At 32.2% G+C, this 9,883-nt stretch overlaps 1 long non-coding RNA gene across 1 annotated transcript; it reads right to left on the bottom strand.

Moving 5' to 3' along the window:
- LOC108662293 lies at positions 5,083 to 6,719 on the bottom strand. Its single transcript, XR_001928173.1, has 3 exons — positions 6,678 to 6,719; positions 5,945 to 6,018; positions 5,083 to 5,124 (listed from the first exon to the last, which is right to left on the bottom strand). It is a non-coding gene; the product is annotated as an uncharacterized LOC108662293 (long non-coding RNA).

The raw sequence follows: 9,883 nt of genomic DNA, 5'->3' as shown, positions 1-9,883 counted from the left end.
AGCCCATAATGCTATAGTACTAAAATTCAATTCGTAATGAATTTTCACTGAATTTGAAATCACATCTGTAACGGCCGCTAAGTTCAAAAGTAGTGCCGTAACACAACTACATAGCAACTTCTCTTCAGAACTGCTTAATCAAATCACTCACAAAGGGTATTTTATGCTAAAACAGAGTTATTAATGGCATTAAAGATGGAAAACTAACATACTTGCAGGCTGCAAATAAATAATAATAATAATAATGCAAAGCAACTCTTAATCAGCACATTAGTCTCCAAAACACTTCAAAACTATTTGGTTTTAACTTGGCTTTGCAAGCCTTTTAATCTATTCATTAATCCATCAATTAACATGATTTTAAATCTTTTAAAATATGTTCTAGTGGATTAAACACATGCCATCCTGATTTGAATTAAAGCAAAAAAACAAATTTTAAAGAAAGCCTTCAAAACCAATATATACCAGATCAACATACAAATCAATCCTATTGATTATCACGAAGAATCAAGCATGTAAATTATATTAAAAACATCAAACAAAGGCTTTGATACCACTACTAGGATACGACCTCATGCTCAAATAGTAGAATAATTAAGAAATTAAAAATACAAAGGCAACAAAAAATAAGATACTAGATTTTAATCAAAGAAACAGCCAAATCCTACAAGATTAATGTTTGTGCTTTTCATGTAATTTTCAAGTAAATTATGAACATTCATAATTTTAAAAGTTACATACCTTGCTCTAGATATCGTAATCAAGAGCCAATTAAATCCAAAAGGCCTGCAGTGAAGCAAGTAACCCAGAAAGAGAACAAATTAGTGTGAAATCTTGTAGTCGAAGTCTTTGCTTCTTCACTTTTAGGATTTGTCAAATCTTCAGCCACCCAAATGTTTGGCCTCTAATAGTAATCTACACAGTGACTGAATTAAACGTTCTCAAAGGTAAGATTTTTACTTGTGTTAGCAAGTTTTGTTTCAAAAAAAAAAAGAGACCAAAAGTTCGTACTGAATCTTATTTCTTTAAGATAAAGAAAACTACTTTTCTTTTTTTATTTTTATGAAATGGCTGAAGGCTTAGAGTTTTAATTGGTTAACATAACATATTTATATAGCCCAATTAAGTTGTAACCCTAGATACAATAGTTGTATTTTTATTCGATTGAGTCCTTGTGAACTTAATTATTTTTCCACTTTATTTTGGTCTGTTTCAATTAAGTCCAACTTAATTAATTATCTTTATTTAATCTCAATCATGTCACTAAATGTGTGTGACCCATTAGGCTTCTAAAATGAATAAATATAAATCCCAATCAAATATCAATTTGATAATTGATTTATATTTATAGATCATGAATGGCATCTAACAATATATCATGACCACCCAAATATTAAAGAGTCAATTAAAGAATTTGACAAAGCCCTCCAATGATAAGCCTTTCAGTGCAATACGGTCCTTTCATCAAATATCCCAAATATGTCATAAAGCATGACTCAGTGTCTACTTATGACATTTCATATCAGTTCTCATAATTCATGACTAACCTTATAAATTTAGGAAACTAACTTTCCTTAAATTCATCATGCTTTGGCCAAAGACTTTATACAAGTTAATCAAGAATTGAGAACAAGTGAGATACATCCCCTCATATCACTTGGGGCCACCTAACCCATAAGAGTGAAATCAAAGTATGTCATTCCCCATACAAGATGACCTAGTGTTTCAAATCTGGAACTAGTTGCATGACTATCACATGGGAATATATTTCATAGACACTTGAGTGAAATACCGAATGAAGTTCTCATAACATTTCATGTTCAGTGAACTTGTTCTTTAACAAGCACCCACATATGACTTTAAGTATCCTACATACTTCAATCTATGAGTTTGATTGCTTACTTCTCAAGTAAGAAGGCTTAACATGTACTAGTTTTTTAGCATTGTCAATGCCCTGTCTTGACAATACAATGACCAAGAACAATTTTAGGAACATGGTTTTTATGCATAGTGATATCATATTTGTAACAACTTTACAATTCTCTTGCAAAGCCTTTATGTTTCATGGGCTTCATCCTATTAGTACTTAATAACTTCTTCTTATTATTATACTAACATGAAGGAAAACTTTTATCACATATAGTTATATGATTAAATATACATTAAATGACAATATATATCCTTAACCAATCTAATTAGCTTAAGGGCATATACCAACAATCTCCCACTTGCACTTGAGTCAATTGCTAACGTATCCAATATCGAACTCTTTTACTTAGAGGCTGTGTCTCTACTAGGACAACTCAAATTGCAATATTTGGGAATATGTTAATTTATATGCATGACAATCTCTATTGTCATAATCAAAATACTAATTGAGATCACAACGAGACCTTAATTCCATTATTATGGCTCTTGTTGTTACGTTAACAACTCAAAATCATTTATTGGTTTATTAAACCAATGATCCAAACATTTCTCCTTTTGTAGCCTTAACAAAAGGTTTGTATCCAATTATAGATATAATCATACAATTATCTCTTGTTTTGGAACCATTTCAATACAACTAATCAATCATGACTTTATGTCACTTTTAACATTTAGGATTTTCTTTATGTTAAACTCCTTTAACGTATTATCCTAAATTTTTTTATTGAGTCCCCTTTTAGGATCTAACTCTTTAGTCTCCTTTTGTTTTTCTTAGACTGGCAAATGTATCTTATACACTTTTAATGAGTAACTTATCTTACTCTCACTAAACTTTTGATTTGCACAAAATATGTTTATCTTACTCAATGTATTCAACTACTTTGAATTTATTCCATTGAATAAAGATCATTATCCAATCATTCATGTTGGATCATTTAGTAGACTCGACTTATTTGAGTAGTGCATCAATATGCATCCTACTAATAGTTGTATTTAACGGATGAATTATGCATCTTTATGCATCCCATTAAATCAATCTTTGTACATAGGTCTAATCTATTGGATATCCATAATTTCACGAGCCTTGACCGTTAAAGTGTCATTAGCTCCCACTATTTCTATCATGTATAGAAATCATACCAAGTAAACTTATTTACTTTCCTTTGGGGTATTATATCCATAACTTTTATGTATATTTACATATCATAAGTCGTTCATCATTAATTATGGGATGAAATCATCTCAAAGGTTAGTTCATGCGATTAATTGGGTTTGGAATGCTTTGTGATTCATCTCTTATGAATTCAATATGATAACCAAATGTTTTTTAGTTCTAAGCAATCTTAATTTAGATCTTTTATCTCAATAAAAATGCTCCTTTACTAAATGTGTTCATAATCCTATTATGAATTTGTTGAGTTAGGACTCAATTTGTTCTAAGTCATCTCATTAATTTTCTTTTTGATTCATAATCAAAAGAAAAATAATCTCACAATGATCTTATTATTATGACTTAGTATTGACTATCATGTATGTAAGGCTATACTTAATAATAAATAATTTAGAATAATTTCAAAATAAAATTAGATGTAATGTAAATATATAAATATATTTATAAATATCTCATGGTAGCAAAATATAAATCTATGTTTCCCAAACATAAAATAAAATATTTAACCATAAGCCTAAAACCAAAACATCTCATCTTGGCAATCATGCCATGAAAACATTCAATGTTCTAAAATTATTTATTGTTCCACAATCTAATTTAGGTCGACAAGCTTGATCACCATTAACTAAGGTTGTTGCCTTCGTGGTCCCATTATTCACTACTCCTTGTCATTAGTTCTTCCAATATGTCATACATATTAAAACTATTAATAAAAATTAAGGTATCATATACCAAGTAGTGAAAATAAATCATCATATGATTCATACCTGAAGTGGAAGCTTCCTTTGTTTCTTCCCTTTGATGGATTCAAGATAATTCTTGCAATTGTGCATCCAATGCCCTAGTTTGCTGTAGAAATGGCATTTGTCATTGTCCTTATCCTTCTTCACTCCTTTAGTAGGCTTCATACCTTTCGAAGTTGATGCATTTTCACCCTTGTCTTTCTTAGAAAATTTTTTTTTATTTTTATTTTTCTTAGGAAAAACATGATGAACCGAAGGCTTCTCTTTCACAATGGTATTCTCAGCTTGTGTGAGTATATTCAATAAGCTTGATAAGGCTTCTTCTTCATGTTGAAATTCAACACAAACTGTGAATAGCTCTTTCTCAGCGAAGAGAGTACAAGATCTATGCTCAAATCATGATCCATAATTTGACCCAACTGCTCAAGTTGAGTGATATATCCTATCATCTTAAGCACACGATGCCTTACTAGGCCTCACTCAAACATCTTACATTGGAACAATTCCTTTGAAATGTCGAATCTCTCTATGCGACTTTCCTTATCGAACATTTCTCTAAGGTTTAGGGTAATATCCAAAGCATTACTAGCTTCATGTTGGTTTTGAAGATCGAGAGCCATACTAGCCAACATCACACATGTGGCTTAATCGAGATCCATACTAGCCAACATCATACATGTGGCTTAATCGAGATCAACCACATAAACTCTATAGGCCTTCTTTTCCTCATTTGTAGCATCATCGCTAGGTTCCGTGAAAACAGACCATCTAGGACATACGCTTTTTCTCTTGTTTCAAAACAATCTGGATGTTACAAAACTAGTCAATGAAATTTGGGCCTGTCAGCTTGTCACGACCCGGAACTCCCATCGAGCCCGTGACAACCGCCGTGAAGCCTCGACAGACATTCCTTCCCCGAATGCCTTTTGAGACCTCGCAAGGCTTTTGTACCAGTTTTTCCATTCCTCTCTCTTTCTTTTTTTTTCTTTTCTTTAATAATAAAATAAAATAAAAATATTAATTAAAATAATCTATTTTAATGTAAAACAATATATATATATATATATATTTTTGAAACATCAAAAATTAATTTTCTGCACATAAAAACAAAATAAATTTATACATACTGTAATATAGAAAACTGGAGTATGCAATTTAAATTACAATGACACGTGGGCCCCCAAATAACTGAGAAGGTTTAAGTCTATAACCTTGCTTTCTAGGATGCAACTCCGAAATTTACTTCTCGATGCAATTGACAGTCTACTGCCTATTCTGAGCCTGAAAAATGTATAGGAAGAAGGGGTGAGATTATAAAATCCCAGTGAGTAGACAGACATCATCAAAATAATCTAAAGCCGAGTAATAGGAGACAATTAAAATAATTCATCCCAACCCATATAAATAATTGGATTTCATCCAATTACTCAACATGGCTTATGTACTTTTCAAAAACTTGGCCCTTGCCAAAAATCCATTCTCGGGGATACCCCGCGAAGGCATCTTACCGAGACCGCCAAGGCTGTTTATTGTCACACACACAAACACATTTCACCTCTGACAACACAGCCGTTCCTTGGCGTTGGCTGAGTCCCAGTTTCACGTGGTGGCCAGCGTGAAGTGTACTCAAATCCTACCTCGGGAGTTATCCTACGCGCCTCTCCAATCGAGGTAAGCTCAATAATTGGGAACCGTGCCCCTCTAATTAGGCTGGCCCACGGAACCCCCGTCACTGCAGTGCCCACTTTATAATCCACCAACCAATAAAATCACAATAGTATGACATGGCTCACTTAACACATTCAAGGCAAATCAAAGCAGTTCACATATTCTTTAAATCATAAAAATAACCAGTCATACCCACATTTATCATAAGCCATTTAATGTAAAATCATGGATAAACAACACAATCATAGTATAGGTCTCCAATTACTCTATTTTTGAAATCATTATTAAATTTTCAAAAATTTTATAAAATTATTTTATAAAATCTCATTTTCCCATAAAACACAATAATTTTCCAATTAAACCATTTTTCCATAAAATCACACAATTAAATAAATCTACTCTAGATAATTAAGACGATAGTAAGTTTACTCACTGTACTAGGAGTAGATATACTCCTATTCTCGGTCCTCGGGTGTAGTCTTTTACCCGTATCAGATAGCTCACCACCTATCCACAATACATGACACAAAAAATTCAATAATTTGTGTCAAATCAATATATATTATTTCAGGCTCTTATCCATGCGTATGCACTAGATAGGGTGTGAAATGTTTGGACAATCGCTTAATTACAGTGTCCGACCTAACTCGCCTATACACGGTGTAAATTTCTAAAATCTCCAATTCAACTCCAATTCCATCCATTTCAATTTCAATTATCCAATTATATCCACAATACCTCAATGACTGTGAATGTGGTCCAATTTATCAGTTCGGACCACAAATTACGCTTTTACCCTTAGTGGGTAAAAATTTTAAATTTTTTGCACCAAAAATTCCCATTTAATTTCCAACCTCATAATTCATCATTTTTCCATCTAATTCTCTTAAAATAAAGTCAACCTCATCCTCACACACCATTGGCTAGATTCGGCCTAGAGAAATTCATGGAGAAAATGAATATTTTTCTTGTTGTTTTACTCATAAACATGCTAAACTAACACTAAACACTAACATAGTTCAAAATCAAATTAATCTAACAACTTTCTCTCTCTAAACCCATATGATCAGATTTGAATCCATCATCAAAACACATAATTTAACCATGGAAAATAAGGAGAAATGCATGGAAATGATAAATCTTAAGCTAAGCTTGAAAAATCATACCTTTAAACACTTGATTCCTTGAAAAATCACACTTTTTCTTTGAATTTTCTCACTCTAGGGTTTGTTCTTATTTCTCTCTCTCTCCTGCTGGTTTTGGCTGACCATCCCAATGAAGAATTCTGGAATTTTCAAGCCTTTTAATAGGCTTAATAAAATATTATTATTTTATTTACCTTTTGAATATTTTATTATTTTATTTTTTTCTAGCCATCTTTTTGACTTTCTTTTTCTACCACTCAATCCTCTTCACTTATCCATGTCTTCCATGAAATTTCTAGACTTTTCCAAAGTTTTGGTGGAGTAAATTTTTAAAAATTACACTTTTACCCCCGTAAAGTGAAAAATTACATTTTTACCCCAAAAACTGAAAAATTGCCCATAGACATATTTTTCATCCCTTATACTCATACCATTCTCCAATTTGTCAAATGTGATCTAAATTCTCTCAAAATCTCAAATTTTGTCCGCAAGTGGAAAAATTACAATTTTACCCCTAGATAGTGAAAATTCCGGTTTGACTCCGAATTGATTCTCGAACTCCTAATTACCATTTTGAGTCATCCCTGAACTGTGAAACTCTTAATTTCACCTTAAAATTCCTATTTGAACTAGTTCGAGGCTTAATCGACTTAATGATACCATTAGGGGCAATATCGTCTTTTAACGATTTCTCGAACTTCCTAAATATACAAACATTCTATCGAGCATGTGAATGACATTATAATTATTTTACAAAGCAGGGTTTGACAACACTACCCCCCTTAAAATAAAATTTTGTCCTCAAAATTTCACTTATCAACTCAAAGAAAAGGCGGGGTATTATCTTTTATTCGATGCTCAACTTCTCCTGTTATCTCCTTTATAGGGAATCTTGAGTTTCTCCTCGTATTTATTTCCAACTCAACTTGAATACTTCACTTATATCTATTATTACCCTTTAGAATTTGATCAGCAATAATCCTCTCGATCATGAGTCTTTATGTCATTTAGGATTATACTAAGTGGTTTCCCAAGATAAAGAGTCTACGTAGCCTCCTGTCTATAATCGGTGCTGCAGTCACTGACTATAAACAAGACTCTACATCAACTCCACTATTCTGCTGTTTACCACAAGAGTTGCTTCATTTAATCACTTTTCATTTAATTGAGTTAATACAAGAATTATAAATCCTCTTAGTAATCCTTTATAGTACTCATTTTCTATGCCACCGTCGTAATCCTTTATTCACAAATTCGTTACTTAACATTGATGTTCCTTCTCATTAATCTCTCATCCTCTTTATTTCTTAAGATTTGACTTTGATCAATACATTATTGATCTTAATACTCCACAAGGTAATTTATTTCAATGTAGCCGTTGGAATCTACTTAATTAAAACAAATCTTTTACTTTTGGAGTTACTACCTTAGTCATTCTCAACGGCTTGGCTCCTTTTTGAGTCCATACCACAATTAGCAAAGTAAATTTTCTATCACAGATGCATGATCTGGATACTGACCCCAACATATCTATATTATCTATGTGATATGCCACCGTCATCCCTTAGGGCATATTTCATTACCAATATTCACATATTTTTACCATGATAATTTCTCAAATAAATTAAAACTTGTGGGGGAAAACATACTTTACAATTTATATCTCCCTCTATAAGCATCTCCAAAAATCCTCATGTCCTATATCCCACCTTAAGACAATCTTCCCATATGGTGCAATAGATCACAACTTCATCACACGCCTTATGATTCATTATTGATAGTATCCCACTATTCTCATAGTCGTAACCGATTATATTCCTCATCTTAAAATTTTACGATATCACCTTCAATTCCTTCCATACTCAAATTTATAATCCTTGACTTAACCCCGTTAACTGGTGATCAATTTATAGTACTGCAAGGTTTAATCGTTATTAAATCTAATAATTGCTGAAACAATTAATGGCTTCCTATTTCAACCTTCAATACTTATTTAAAATAATCGATCTTGCCACTAAGATAATTATTCATCCTCAATACTTATATTACTAATCTACCTTTATCATACTAAAAGATTTTTACACTCCTTCTGTCCTTTAAACAACTACTCCATCATCCGTTTATATCATACAAGACAAAAGTCAACTTTTAATACTTTTATACAAGGGATTATTATCCTTCTTATACTGCATCTGCCTAGGATTACAATATTACAAGCTTCAACAAGGCACTAAACATCTTTAGGATCATTATCATCTTGATCCTTTTTCGAGTCCGTTTCAAGTTCTCCATTTTTCTTCTCTTGCCATTTACTTACATTGCTCTCACAGCCTGAGGGAGAATGTCTAACGACAATCACTTAATCTCTTACACACCTTGAAAACAAATAGGTTTCTATATGCAGACTCATGCATTCTATTCGACTTAATTTCACTTAATCCGGGGCCACGCAGTGTTAGTGTGGATTTCTTAAAACAACTTTAAAACCAAAAACTTTAAAATCCATATCTTTAAAACCAAAATCTTTGATCTTTAAACTATGCTCGGATACCAATCGAATAGACGATAGTAAGTTTACTCACTGTACTAGGAGTATATATACTCCTATTCTCGATCCTCGGGTGTAGTCTTTTACCTGTATCAGATAGCTCACCACCCATCCACAATACATAACACAAAAAATTCAATAATTTGTGTCAAATCAATATATATTATTTCAGGCTCTTATCCATGCGTATGCACTAGATAGGGTGTGAAATGTTTGGATAATCGCTTAATCACAATGTTTGACCTAACTTGCCTATACACGGTGTAAATTTCTAAAATCTCCAATTCAACTCCAATTCCATCCACAATACTTCAATGACTGTGAATGTGGTCCAATTTATCAGTTCGGACCACAAATTACGCTTTTACCCTTAGTGGGTAAAAATTTTAATTTTTTTGCACCAAAAATTCCCATTTAATTTCCAACCTCATAATTCATCATTTTTCCATCTAATTCTCTTAAAATAAAGTCAACCTCATCCTCACACACCATTGGCTAGATTCGGCCTAGAGAAATTCATGGAGAAAATGAATATTTTTCTTGTTGTTTTACTCATAAACATGCTAAACTAACACTAAACACTAACATAGTTCAAAATCAAATTAATCTAACAACTTTCTCTCTCTAAACCCATATGATCAGATTTGAATCCATCATCAAAACACATAATTTAACCATG

The sequence above is a fragment of the Theobroma cacao genome, chromosome 1 (genome assembly GCF_000208745.1).
Source record: "Theobroma cacao cultivar B97-61/B2 chromosome 1, Criollo_cocoa_genome_V2, whole genome shotgun sequence".
Lineage (NCBI taxonomy): Eukaryota > Viridiplantae > Streptophyta > Magnoliopsida > Malvales > Malvaceae > Theobroma > Theobroma cacao.
Note: the sequence above shows the minus strand (reverse complement) of the source record. Positions and strands in the feature narration are given on the sequence as shown.